Source organism: Dermacentor variabilis, chromosome 4 (assembly GCF_050947875.1).
Source record: "Dermacentor variabilis isolate Ectoservices chromosome 4, ASM5094787v1, whole genome shotgun sequence".
NCBI classification, from domain to species: domain Eukaryota; kingdom Metazoa; phylum Arthropoda; class Arachnida; order Ixodida; family Ixodidae; genus Dermacentor; species Dermacentor variabilis.
In genome coordinates, this window is record NC_134571.1 from 140,107,960 (window position 1) to 140,120,422 (window position 12,463).

The following is a 12,463-nucleotide window of genomic DNA, read 5'->3' on the forward strand; positions in this document are numbered from 1 at the left end:
ATAAAACAAGGGTGTGCCTGTTCGTCTCTTCTTTTTGCACTTTATTTGGAACCCTTATGTTTAAAAATTCGCATAAATAAAATGGTGCATGGTTACTCCTTTTATGCTACTGAAGTTAAAATACTGGCATATGCCGATGATATAGCTATATTCTGCAAAGACAAAGACAGTATTAAAGAAGCTGTTAAGGAAGCTACATCATTCTGTAGTGCTACCGGAAGTGCCATTAGCTGGGATAAATCTCTGGGCATTTGGCATGGAAATTGGGGGCAAGAGCCGGAGGCGTATGCAAACATGAGATGGACAAGTATTCCTGCTAGATACTTGGGGGTTCCTCTCCAACATCATGGAAATACTGCAGAATACTGGGCAGGAGAGACAGAAAGGCTCAAGGATCAGTCTGAAAAATGGGGAGGGCATAACTTTTCTATGTTTTCCCGCGCTACAGTCTGTAATGTGTTTTTTGTTGCAAAAGTGTTTTACGTACTTCAAGTGTTCAGTATGAGCAGAACTTGTGTCCAAAAATTACACAGAGTGTTTGCCACCTATATATGGAATTCTACCTGGGAACGCACCAGTCGGTTAAACTTGTTCCTTTCGGTGCGACACGGAGGGCTTGGTCTGTGTCATTTATTTTTGAAACAAATAGTTTCAAGGTTTTTCTTTCTGAGAGACCAGAGAGATGTTTTCTTGCGTACTGTTATACACATGAGGTTGTGTAATCGTATCCCGGATTATATTGTCTCATCAAATGCAGATACGCGTGGAACACTGAGCAGTTTTTGGCGCGAAATAGTGTCTGCATATCAAGTACTGAAGCCACGGTTTTCCTTAGAATATTTGAGCGCAGTGGCACGTAAACGATTGTACAAAGATCTAATTGATGTGTTTTTACCAATACCGTTGTACCGCTCCATCTATCAACTAGGACCAGAACGAGACGTATTAAAACGAGTTCGAAAAATGCCAGTAAGAGCGTCATCTAAATCATTCTTTTTCCAACTGCACACGGGCACGCTCGCTGTAAAACCGTGGCTTCAAAGCAAAGGTATCTTTGTCCCATGGGGATTACACTGCCTGATATGTCGAAAGGAGGAAACGATAGAACACATCTTTTTGGACTGTCACGATGCTTTTTTCTTGTGGGACATCCTTAAACGGACACTTCAGAAAGATTTGCCAGTAACACCCTTTGGTATCCGATTCTTGCCATGTGAAGATCCAGATGAAATGCCATGCGACATGTTCATGTTACTGTGTTTGCATAGTGTGTGGAAAACGAGGATGGCGGTCAGAAATGCGGATGTCAACGCAAGATCGGCCATGCAAAACTTCAGTGAGAACTGTGTGTACATACGAGATGTTCTCAAAATCCAGAGGAACCCACCGGATTGGATACCTGTGCTCGATAAGCTGGCTTCTCTGAAGCCATTTTAGCTTCACACTCCAGCCATGAAAAGGCTCACGCGTCTTTTATTGTACTTGTAATATTGTATTTAAGAGTTCTGTGTTTGGAAGTGCCAAACCGGTAATAAAGAAAAAAAAAAGTGTCAGGATGGCCGAGCGGTCTAAGGCGCCAGACTCAAGGGAAACCTTGCCCAGCGATGCGTGTTACACGAGAATTCACGCCCACGTATGTGGGCGTGGGTTCGAATCCCACTTCAGACATAATATTTTGCGTTTTCTTATACCGCGCTGTGCGCGCCGCTCACTGCACGCTCTTCTCACGGGATGTATGCAGTGTCAGGATGGCCGAGCGGTCTAAGGCGCCAGACTCAAGGGAAACCTTGCCCAGCGATGCGGGTTACACGAGAATTCTGGTCCACGTATGTGGGCGTGGGTTCGAATCCCACTTCTGACACAATATCTAGCGTTTTTTTATACCGCGCTGTACGCGCCACTCACTGCGCGCTCTTCTCACGTGATGTATACACTGTCAGGATGGCCGAGTGGTCTAAGGCGCCAGACTCAAGGGAAACCTTGCCCAGCGATGCGGGTTACACGAGAATTCTGGTCCACGTATGTGGGCGTGGGTTCGAATCCCACTTCTGACAGAATATTTTGCGTTTTTTTTTATACCGCGCTGTACGCGCCGCTCACTGCGCGCTCTTCTCACGGGATGTATACAGTGTCAGGATGGCCGAGTGGTCTAAAGCGCCAGACTCAAGGGAAACCTTGCCCAGCGATGCGGGTTACACGAGAATTCTGGTCCACGTATGTGGGCGTGGGTTCGAATCCCACTTCTGACAGAATATTTTGCGTTTTTTTTTTATACCGCGCTGTACGCGCCGCTCACTGCGCGCTCTTCTCACGGGATGTATACAGTGTCAGGATGGCCGAGTGGTCTAAGGCGCCAGACTCAAGGGAAACCTTGCCCAGCGATGCGGGTTACACGAGAATTCTGGTCCACGTATGTGGGCGTAGGTTCGAATCCCACTTCTGACACAATACCTTGCGTTTTTTTATACCGCGCTGTACGCGCCGCTCACTGCGCGCTCTTCTCACGTGATGTATACACTGTCAGGATGGCCGAGTGGTCTAAGGCGCCAGACTCAAGGGAAACCTTGCCCAGCGATGCGGGTTACACGAGAATTCTGGTCCACGTATGTGGGCGTGGGTTCGAATCCCACTTCTGACACAATATCTAGCGTTTTTTTATACCGCGCTGTACGCGCCGCTCACTGCGCGCTCTTCTCACGGGATGTATGCAGTGTCAGGATGGCCGAGCGGGGGATTCGGCTTTCTGCCGCGCTAGCGAGCGGACGTGCCGATCATAAGCTCCGTAGGAGCGGCTTCAGCGGCCCAGCAGGGCCGCGGTACCAGGAATTTTGCCTCAGAAGACCCGGAATACCAAGTTTTGCTGCCTCAATTGCCGACAGGTCGGATAGTTTTAAATACAGTTTTTCTGCATGCGGATGTGCGTGCCAGGCCGTATCGTGTGGAACATTTCCGAGATGCGTTGGCTAGCTTAGGCCTACTTGCTGATGTCATCGCCCTAGGGGCGTATCAGATGAGCCACGTTTGGGCGGTTACTTTCAAGAGCGACGAAGGCGTGAAAAAGCTTTCAAGCGCCAAGAACCTCAAGGTGAATGAACATCGGTGCATTGTCGTTGATCCTGCCAATCAGGCCGTGCGGCTGAAGTTGCATTGGATGCTTCATAACGTGTCGGACGAGGATATACGGACAGCCCTGTTACCGTTCGGAAAGGTCACGGACGTTTTCCATGAAAAGTGGCGTGTTCAAGGAGTTCAAGATAAAGCATCGTCGACACGGGCGGTGTCCCTGGTTCTGAAGACGGGTATGACCGTAGAAGACCTGCCCCATCAACTTCGTGTAGCTGGTGAGCAGACCCTAGTTGTGGTACCGGGCAGAGCACCCCTTTGCCTGAACTGCCGAAACACCGGACATGTCCGACGTGACTGCCGCGTCCCGAAATGTGCAGTATGCCGTCGCTACGGCCACCAGGATACGGAATGTGTTAAGACTTACGCATCCGTCGCAGGACCTGCGCTTCGAGAGGACGTGGCTGACCTGTTAATGGATGAGGCTGACGTTGATGAGGCTTCCCGCGTGCTAGTACCACCGGCGGACATAGTTGCAACACCTTATGTGCCGGCTGCTAAAGCCACGAAGGTGGTAAATGTGCTGCCTACGAGCCCGAAAGATGCAGTGCAAAAGGCATGCGACGAAGGAGCCAAAGAAGAATCGGCCGCAAAATCCGCCACTGCCGAGGAGGCCGCCACGGAGCACGGACCGGCAACTCCCTTGATGGACGTCGAAGAATCGAGTGCAAGCAATGTGGCTATGAAAAGAGCGAGGGACTCGACCGGCAACCTGGACGGCAGCCTGGACGGCAACCTTGACAACGGGGCCAAAGACGAGCCGCCGCCAAAAGCGCAGGCGGGTCGTCGTGTGCCCGTGCGCCCGAAGCCAAACATCCCGCCGGACAGACGGCCGGCGGCAAAACCGCCTAAGTAGGACTCGGCGCCTACTGGGGCGCCCGGACTAACGTCGTGAAGAGATGGCGTCCTTTTTGGAATCGGGCTTCGCGTACGCTCTAAAGGTACGCGTGTGGATCGAGCGGTTTTCAATGCAAAAGTTATGCATGCAAATTTTTCTACAGTGTGTCTGGATCGCTTGTTCTTCAGCGACACCGTGCGATCGGCTTGCTTTTGCAGATAAATGGCGGTGAAACCAGAGAGAGCACTGAGAGTTGCCACGTTAAATGTCCGTGGCCTTGGAGCGCGAAGGAGGCAGTATCAACTTAGCCGCTTGTGTATGGAGAAGGAACTCGATGTAGTTGCCTTACAAGAAACTAAGGTCGAAACCCAAGAGCAGACTGATCGCATGGTGACGCCTTTCACGGCGCATTACAATGTGTGCGTGTGCCATGCGAATGGCACATCAGGCGGATGTGCGTTGTTAATACGGAAGAGTGCTGGTATTATTGAAGAAAGTGTAACTGTTTCTGAAACTGGCCGCTTGCTTATTGTAGATTTTTCTTTTTCTCACGATTTGTGGCGGCTCGTATGCGTTTATGCGCCAAACAATGTGAATGATCGATTTTTGTTTTTTGAATGTATCGAGCAATATCTAAAATGTGATCGCTTTGTCATATTACTTGGTGATTTTAACTGTGTGTGTTCTCCGGAAGACCGACTAAAAAGGGAAAGGGTTCGCGATAAAAGTGCTCTCCTTTTGAGCAGACTAATTGAAGACCACAACTTAGAAGATGTGGGCCTAGTCCTCACTGATGGTATGATTCCGCAGTACACGCACATTCAGCGAAATAGCCGAGCAAGGCTGGACAGAGTGTATGTTTCTGACGACTTGATCACCCTTTGTAATAGTTATAACGTCGCACCGCAATCGTTCACGGACCATAGCCTGGTAAGCTTCTCGATTGGGGAAAAAGTTAAAAGAACACGATTCAACTGGAACATGTGGAAATTCAACGAAAAGCTGCTTGATGATGAACCATTTGTGCGCAGAGTTAAGGAAAAGATAACAGAGTTGATGACAAATGAGGGTGAATATTTTACTGCCACATGGGAGGAATTTAAGATTCAAGTTAAGTTCATTGCAATAGAAAGAGGAAGCAGCCTTCAGCACGATAAATTACAGAAACAAAGAGAGCTGCAAAGACAGCTAGAATATCTGTCAAGCGCACAAAATGCGGGTCACGATCTATTAGCTGAAAACGTAAAGAAAGTAAGACACGAGCTTGAAGTTATCGACGCCGAGCGATACAAAGCAGCAGTTATACGCGCTAGAAGCGAACGCCTATGGATGGGTGAGATACCAAACAAACGGGCAATGAGCGATGAAAAGCGTCACGCGTCAAGAAATGAGATCCAACAGATACGTCTTCAAAACGAGGTGACGTCAGACGCTTCGTCGATTGAGAAAGCTTTTGTGGAACACTATCGCGAATTGTTCGGCAATGTGACTCCTTCTGGACTGGCCTTCGAGAGTGAATTCATGAGCGAGATGCCAAGGTTGGATGACGACGTTAGAGAAAGTCTTGAGAGACCAATAGCTGTGTCCGAGATTGAAAGGGCGATAGAAGAACTGCCATCTGGCAAATCGCCAGGGCCGGACGGCCTAGGCGCCGCTTTTTACAAGGCATTCAGTCAGGAGTTTGCGTGTATATTGCACCGACTACTCTCAGAGGCGTATGAATTTAAAAAAGTACCACCCTCATTCCAGACTTCGCACATAGTATTAATTCCGAAAACCGATGAACGGGAAAAGCTCCTTTCAGTAAGTTCATACAGACCGATAAGTCTGACCAACACAGATTACAAAATATTTATGAAAGTACTGGCTCGACGATTTCAAAGCGTGATTCAGCATCTTGTAGGGCCACACCAGACGTGTGGCATTAAAGGCCGCACCATTTTCACGAACACCCACATTGCAAGGAATGTGCTTGAATGTTGCGATGCCATTGGGGGTCGGGTGGCCATGTTGCAGCTAGACCTTGCGAAGGCGTTCGACCGGGTGTCACATGAGGTGCTTTTCGCTATACTGCAGTACTGTAATGTTGGGAGCGTCATTGTAGATGGCGTTAAAATGGCTTATGAAGACTGTTACATGCAGCTTATAGTTAATAAGTGTCTTAGTTCGCGGGTGCCACTCCGCTCGTCTGTACGGCAAGGCTGTCCCTTGTCTCCCTTGCTTTTTGCCCTGTACCTCGAACCCTTTTGTATGGCAGTCATACGGAATGAAAACATTCGTGGTTTTAGGCTGCACGCCGCAGAAGTTAAAATGCTAGCTTATGCAGATGACGTCGCCGTCTTTTGTGAAGACAGGGAAAGCGTGGTCGAGGCTGTCCGCCTTGCAAGATCCTTTTGTAGGTACACTGGTGCCCAGATAAACTTCGAAAAAAGTGTTGGGATATGGCATTGAAGCTGGGACGCGACACCCACAAAATTCGCCGGTATGCAGTGGACTACAGTGCCTCCACTGTATCTAGGAGTGCCCCTTGAGCACTATCGGGACTCGACACAGTTGTGGACCGGCCAAATAGAATCAATGAAAGAAAAGATAAAGGGATGGCAGGGCCGGGGATTGTCAGTGTTTGCACGTGCTTCAGCTTGCAATATATTTTTAATTGCCAAAGTTTGGTACATACTGCAAGTAATGTTCATGTCCCGTGAAAACGTTCAAAAAATGCATCGAGTGTTTGCTACCTTCATCTGGAACTCCACTTGGGAGCGATCCAGTCGAACAAATCTTTTTCGCACAGTTCGAAATGGGGGCCTTGGGCTCTCACACTTGTTCATTAGACAGATCGTATCGCGGTTCATCTTCCTGCGAGATGAAAGAAATGTTTTCCTCCGTACGGTCATTCAGGCGAAAATGGCAACAGAACTGCCTGAATTTGTTGTGTCCACATCTAGTGCTATCACTAGAGCGACTGGGTACTATCGTGAAGTCGTTGCATCTTTTAGAATACTCTGCGCACGTTTTTCGCTGGAGTACTTGTGCTCAGTGAGAAGAAAGAAACTGTACGCAGATTTAGTTGACAGTATGTTACCTATCCCACTGTATAGGAGTGTTTACTGTGGAGGCCCAGGAAAAGATGTGCTGAAACGAGTCAAAAGGATGCCTGTAAGACCTGCTGCGAAAACTTTCTTTTTCCACCTACACACGAACACCCTCCCCGTTAAAGTATGGCTAGAACAGAAAGGAATATTCGTACCCTGGACTACCGATTGCCGGCTGTGTAAAAAGCCTGAAACAATTGAACACGCCTTCACTGAGTGTTGGGACGCTGTCTTTCACTGGGACATCTTGCAGCGCACTCTTAAAAAAGAACTCCCCATAAACCCCCTATGGAGTTCGGTTCCTTCCAGTTGAAAGCGATGACGGGCCACCGTTCGACATGTTCATGTTGCTGGGTCTCCACAGTTTGTGGAAAACAAGAATGGCTGTACGTCATGCTGATGTGAATGTGTGCTCTGCGCGAGAGAACTTCATTGAAAGTATGTCACTATTACGAGAAGTGTATCGTGCACAAAGCGAAACCCCAGACTGGGTTAGCATCCTTGATGAGCTGGTGTGCCTCAAGAAATTTTAGCGACCATCCCACCTGATGTGATGTGGGTGCACTGTGTATATGGATTTGTTTTTTTGTGTGTTAATGTCTAAGCAGGCAATAAAGAAAAAAAAAAGGATGGCCGAGCGGTCTAAGGCGCCAGACTCAAGGGAAACCTTGCCCAGCGATGCGGGTTACACGAGAATTCTGGTCCACGTATGTGGGCGTGGGTTCGAATCCCACTTCTGACACAATATCTAGCGTTTTTTTATACCGCGCTGTACGCGCCACTCACTGCGCGCTCTTCTCACGGGATGTATTCAGTGTCAGGATGGCCGAGTGGTCTAAGGCGCCAGACTCAAGGGAAACCTTGCCCAGCGATGCGGGATACACGAGAATTCTGGTCCACGTATGTGGGCGTGGGTTCGAATCCCACTTCTGACAGAATATTTTGCGTTTTTTTTTATACCGCGCTGTACGCGCCGCTCACTGCGCGCTCTTCTCACGCGATGTATACAGTGTCAGGATGGCCGAGTGGTCTAAGGCGCCAGACTCAAGGGAAACCTTGCCCAGCGATGCGGGTTACACGAGAATTCTGGTCCACGTATGTGGGCGTGGGTTCGAATCCCACTTCTGACACAATATCTAGCGTTTTTTTATACCGCGCTGTACGCGCCACTCACTGCGCGCTCTTCTCACGGGATGTATTCAGTGTCAGGATGGCCGAGTGGTCTAAGGCGCCAGACTCAAGGGAAACCTTGCCCAGCGATGCGGGATACACGAGAATTCTGGTCCACGTATGTGGGCGTGGGTTCGAATCCCACTTCTGACACAATATCTTGCGTTTTTTTATACCGCGCTGTACGCGCCGCTCACTGCGCGCTCTTCTCACGTGATGTATACACTGTCAGGATGGCCGAGTGGTCTAAGGCGCCAGACTCAAGGGAAACCTTGCCCAGCGATGCGGGTTACACGAGAATTCTGGTCCACGTATGTGGGCGTGGGTTAGAATCCCACTTCTGACACAATATCTAGCGTTTTTTTATACCGCGCTGTACGCGCCGCTCACTGCGCGCTCTTCTCACGTGATGTATACACTGTCAGGATGGCCGAGTGGTCTAAGGCGCCAGACTCAAGGGAAACCTTGCCCAGCGATGCGGGTTACACGAGAATTCTGGTCCACGTATGTGGGCGTGGGTTCGAATCCCACTTCTGACACAATATCTAGCGTTTTTTTATACCGCGCTGTACGCGCCGCTCACTGCGCGCTCTTCTCACGGGATGTATTCAGTGTCAGGATGGCCGAGCGGTCTAAGGCGCCAGACTCAAGGGAAACCTTGCCCAGCGATGCGGGTTACACGAGAATTCTGGTCCACGTATGTGGGCGTGGGTTCGAATCCCACTTCTGACATAATATTTTGCGTTCGTTTATACCGCGCTGTACGCGCCGCTCACTGCGCGCTCTTCTCACGGAATGTATACAGTGTCAGGATAGCCACATTCTGCTTCCGGCTCCCGAGCTGAACGGATCGCGGGATCATGGGCTCCAATGGAGCGGCATATGCGGCTGTTAGCCGCGGCAACAGGCTTTCGACGGAAGAAGATAAAGATTACCAGATAATTTTGCCTCGCCTACCTACAGGACGTATTGTTTTGAACACAGTTTTTTTGCACGGCGACGCTCGTGTTCGCCCGTATCGTGTAGAAGATTTTCGAGACGCGCTTCAAGCTGTTGGTATGCTCTCTGGCGTCGTCGCCCTTGGAGCATACCAAATCAACCATGTATGGGCGGTGACGATGAAGACAGCCGAGGTTGCCGAAAAGCTGGCGGCCCTGAAGGAGCTGCAGGTGAAGGGGCGTCGCTGCCTGGTCATCGACCCCAAGGAACAACAGGTGAAGCTTCGTATCCACTGGCTTCTGCATGGGGTGGACGACGAAGACGTCAAGACCGCGCTGGCCTCCTTCGGCAAGGTGACGGAAGTGACCCGGGAGCGCTGGCGAGTGGATGGCGTTTCCGACAAGGGCTCGACGACCCGAGCAGTGCTGCTGCAGCTGAAGGCAGGAATGAAAGTCGACGACCTGCCCCACCAGATCCGCGTCGCCGGTGAGCTTGCGCTGGCGGTAGCCCCAGGACGTCCCATGCAGTGCCTGCGCTGCCGAGGCTCTGGCCACGTTCGTCGTGAATGCAAGGTTCCCCGTTGCTCGCGGAGCAGGCTTTTTGGACACAACGACGCGGACTGTGTGCGTTCATACGCAGTAGCCGCGGGTTCGGCGGAGAGCGAGCCGTCGACGTTAGACCATGTAATGGACGTGACCGAGGCGGAGGAAGCGGCCACGGGAGCTGGAAACGGCAAAGTGGCGGCAGAAACCGGCGTGACGATCAAGCAAGCCGAAGGAGGAAGGAATATCCCTCCCCCCAAAGAACCAGCAGCTACAGTCGAGAGCGTGAAGACGGCCCCGCATGAAAATGAGAGCCACCAGCCAGCTACGGATGCAACGCAGGCAGAGGCGGACGACAACGCGACCCCTGCTAGCGCCCGCGTCGAATCCGTCTCGGCACCGGTCAAGAGATCCCTGCAGCACGAGGAGAAAGTCGACGGAAAGGCTGTCGGTGACTCCGAGGCACCACCCGCTAAGACGCTACCTGGAAGGCGCTCCACCCTCAAGCCTAAGCCGAACTTGGAGACTGACCGTAGGCTTACCCCGAAGCCGACCAAAGAGGAACCCGGGCGACGGCCGCCGGATGGCCACGGAGGCGTCTAGCGGTCAGCTAGACGTTAAGGTGAGCACCATGCTCCGGGCCTTCTCCCCTCCGGTTTTCACCAATAATGGCTACCAACCCGTCGCTTAGCCTCGGCACGCTAAACGTTCGAGGTCTGGCCGCCAAAAGGAAACAGAGTCAGGTTTACAGACTACTAGTGGACCACGACCTCGACGTTTTAGCCGTGCAAGAAACCAAGGTAGACGGCGAGGAGGAGACCGGGAGCATGGTGCAAAGGTTCACGTATAACTACTATACGGTAGTGAGCCACGCCTTAGGGACTTCAGCAGGGTGTGTGCTGTTCGTGAGGAAGCTCCCTGGTCTTGTTATAGATGGTTACTTCTCCTGTACTTCTGGTCGACTTGTCTTTTGTGACTTCAGCTATTGTAATGTCCAATGGCGCGTGTTTTGCATTTATGCGCCTAATACTGTGCAAGAGAGGGCAAATTTCTTTTTGAGTTTAAAGCATCATTTACATGTGCAAAAAATGATAGCCTGTGTAGGCGACTTCAACTGCGTATTGAAAGCTGAGGATAGGTCTACGCGTCGCGTGGTTTGTGACAAAAGTAGTGATATCCTGGCGCAGATCACACACGAATTCGAATTAGAAGATATCGCAGAATGTTTTCGCGGTCACGGAGACGTAAGCTACACTCACTTTCAGGGCACAAGTCACGCACGCTTAGACCGTATCTATCTTTCTTATGATTTAGTTGAAAAATGCCAGTGCTACACAGTTACGGCCATATCATATTCTGACCACTGCCTGGTAAAATGCACGGTGGGCAGGAAGAAAGAACGAAACAAGTTCGTCTGGGAACTGTGGAAATTGAATGCAGAGCTGTTACGGGATGAAACTTTTAACGAAAATGTAGTGGCTACTATGAATTCTTTTGGAACAGACAGTTCTACGAAATTTGATGAGGAATGGGAGTTGCTGAAGCAAAGCATTAAATTGAAGGCAATCGAAAGAAGTAGCGTACTGCGATATGAACAAAAGGCCAGAGAAAAGGATTTAACAACATTGCTAGAAAAATTTGCGAAGCTTGAATGCATGCAACCTGGCGCCTATCAACAAGATATGCGCGCCGTTAAGAAGAAGCTCGAGGTATTCGACGAAGATCGCTTCCGAGGTGCGCTAGTGCGCGCCAGAGCAGAAAGGCTATCATGCGGGGAAACGCCAACGAAAAGAGCACTGGGGTTAGAAAAAAAGCACTCGAGACGTAAGCAGATTGAGGCTATCGAATATGAAGGGGTGGTATTAACGGATAACAATAATATAGGGCGTGCTTTCTTTGAGCATTACAAAGAACTTTTTACATTCAGGCCTGTCAACATGCACAATTTCAAGAAATTATTTTTGCAACGAATCCCACAGCTGTCGAGTGAGGTTAAAGAAACCTTAGAACGACCATTAACAGAACATGAAGTGATGAAAGCCATCGAAGACCTGAATCCTGGGAAGTCGCCAGGTCCAGACGGTCTTTGTGCCGCATGGTACAAATCGTTCAAAAGCCACCTAGCTCCTATCTTAACAGCAGTTTTCAAGGAAGCATATGAACTGAAAATACTTCCACCATCCTTTGGCCAGTCCCATACAGTACTAATACCGAAAACAGAAGAGACCGAAAAGCTCAAGCAACTTTCCTCCTACAGACCCATAGCGCTTACTAACTGCGACTACAAAATATTGATGAAGGTGTTGGCACGACGGGTCCAGTCAGTTATTCAGGAAGTAGTCGGCCCACACCAGACGTGTGGTATTCGTGGAAGAACCATTTTCACTAATATCCATAAAATGAAGTGTGTGCTGGAGTGTTGTGACGCCATGTGCGATGCAGTAGCCATCCTCCAGCTAGACTTGGAGAAGGCGTTTGATTGTGTTTCTCACGACATATTGCTTACCATCCTTGAACACGTTAATTTTGGCCACATAATCACTGAAGGGGTGACCATGGCGTACCGGAGCTGCTATACTAGACTTATAGTTAATCAGATGTTGGGGGCCCCCATTAACGTGAAGCGCTCCGTTCGCCAGGGTTGTCCACTCAGTCCACTCCTGTTTTGTGTCTACATAGAAACGCTATGTCTGGCCATCATTGAAAATGAATGTATTAAGGGGTTTAGTCTTCAATCAGCAGAAGTGAAGCTACTGGCA

The 12,463-nt window shown here is 49.9% G+C and overlaps 11 non-coding genes across 11 annotated transcripts; all 11 read left to right on the forward strand.

Annotated features, from left to right (window-relative positions):
- Positions 1-1,742: 1,742 nt before the first annotated feature.
- TRNAL-CAA (transfer RNA leucine (anticodon CAA)) lies at positions 1,743-1,861 on the forward strand. The gene is made up of 2 exons: positions 1,743-1,780; positions 1,816-1,861. It is a non-coding gene; the product is annotated as a tRNA-Leu (tRNA).
- A 74-nt stretch (positions 1,862-1,935) lies between these two features.
- TRNAL-CAA (transfer RNA leucine (anticodon CAA)) lies at positions 1,936-2,054 on the forward strand. The gene is made up of 2 exons: positions 1,936-1,973; positions 2,009-2,054. It is a non-coding gene; the product is annotated as a tRNA-Leu (tRNA).
- A 76-nt stretch (positions 2,055-2,130) lies between these two features.
- On the forward strand, positions 2,131-2,249 carry TRNAL-CAA (transfer RNA leucine (anticodon CAA)). Its single transcript has 2 exons — positions 2,131-2,168; positions 2,204-2,249. It is a non-coding gene; the product is annotated as a tRNA-Leu (tRNA).
- A 77-nt stretch (positions 2,250-2,326) lies between these two features.
- TRNAL-CAA (transfer RNA leucine (anticodon CAA)) lies at positions 2,327-2,445 on the forward strand. The gene is made up of 2 exons: positions 2,327-2,364; positions 2,400-2,445. It is a non-coding gene; the product is annotated as a tRNA-Leu (tRNA).
- A 74-nt stretch (positions 2,446-2,519) lies between these two features.
- On the forward strand, positions 2,520-2,638 carry TRNAL-CAA (transfer RNA leucine (anticodon CAA)). The gene is made up of 2 exons: positions 2,520-2,557; positions 2,593-2,638. It is a non-coding gene; the product is annotated as a tRNA-Leu (tRNA).
- A 5,231-nt stretch (positions 2,639-7,869) lies between these two features.
- On the forward strand, positions 7,870-7,988 carry TRNAL-CAA (transfer RNA leucine (anticodon CAA)). The gene is made up of 2 exons: positions 7,870-7,907; positions 7,943-7,988. It is a non-coding gene; the product is annotated as a tRNA-Leu (tRNA).
- A 76-nt stretch (positions 7,989-8,064) lies between these two features.
- TRNAL-CAA (transfer RNA leucine (anticodon CAA)) lies at positions 8,065-8,183 on the forward strand. The gene is made up of 2 exons: positions 8,065-8,102; positions 8,138-8,183. It is a non-coding gene; the product is annotated as a tRNA-Leu (tRNA).
- Positions 8,184-8,257: 74 nt separating this feature from the next.
- On the forward strand, positions 8,258-8,376 carry TRNAL-CAA (transfer RNA leucine (anticodon CAA)). Its single transcript has 2 exons — positions 8,258-8,295; positions 8,331-8,376. It is a non-coding gene; the product is annotated as a tRNA-Leu (tRNA).
- A 74-nt stretch (positions 8,377-8,450) lies between these two features.
- Positions 8,451-8,569, forward strand: TRNAL-CAA (transfer RNA leucine (anticodon CAA)). Its single transcript has 2 exons — positions 8,451-8,488; positions 8,524-8,569. It is a non-coding gene; the product is annotated as a tRNA-Leu (tRNA).
- A 74-nt stretch (positions 8,570-8,643) lies between these two features.
- TRNAL-CAA (transfer RNA leucine (anticodon CAA)) lies at positions 8,644-8,762 on the forward strand. Its single transcript has 2 exons — positions 8,644-8,681; positions 8,717-8,762. It is a non-coding gene; the product is annotated as a tRNA-Leu (tRNA).
- Positions 8,763-8,836: 74 nt separating this feature from the next.
- TRNAL-CAA (transfer RNA leucine (anticodon CAA)) lies at positions 8,837-8,955 on the forward strand. The gene is made up of 2 exons: positions 8,837-8,874; positions 8,910-8,955. It is a non-coding gene; the product is annotated as a tRNA-Leu (tRNA).
- Positions 8,956-12,463: the final 3,508 nt, after the last annotated feature.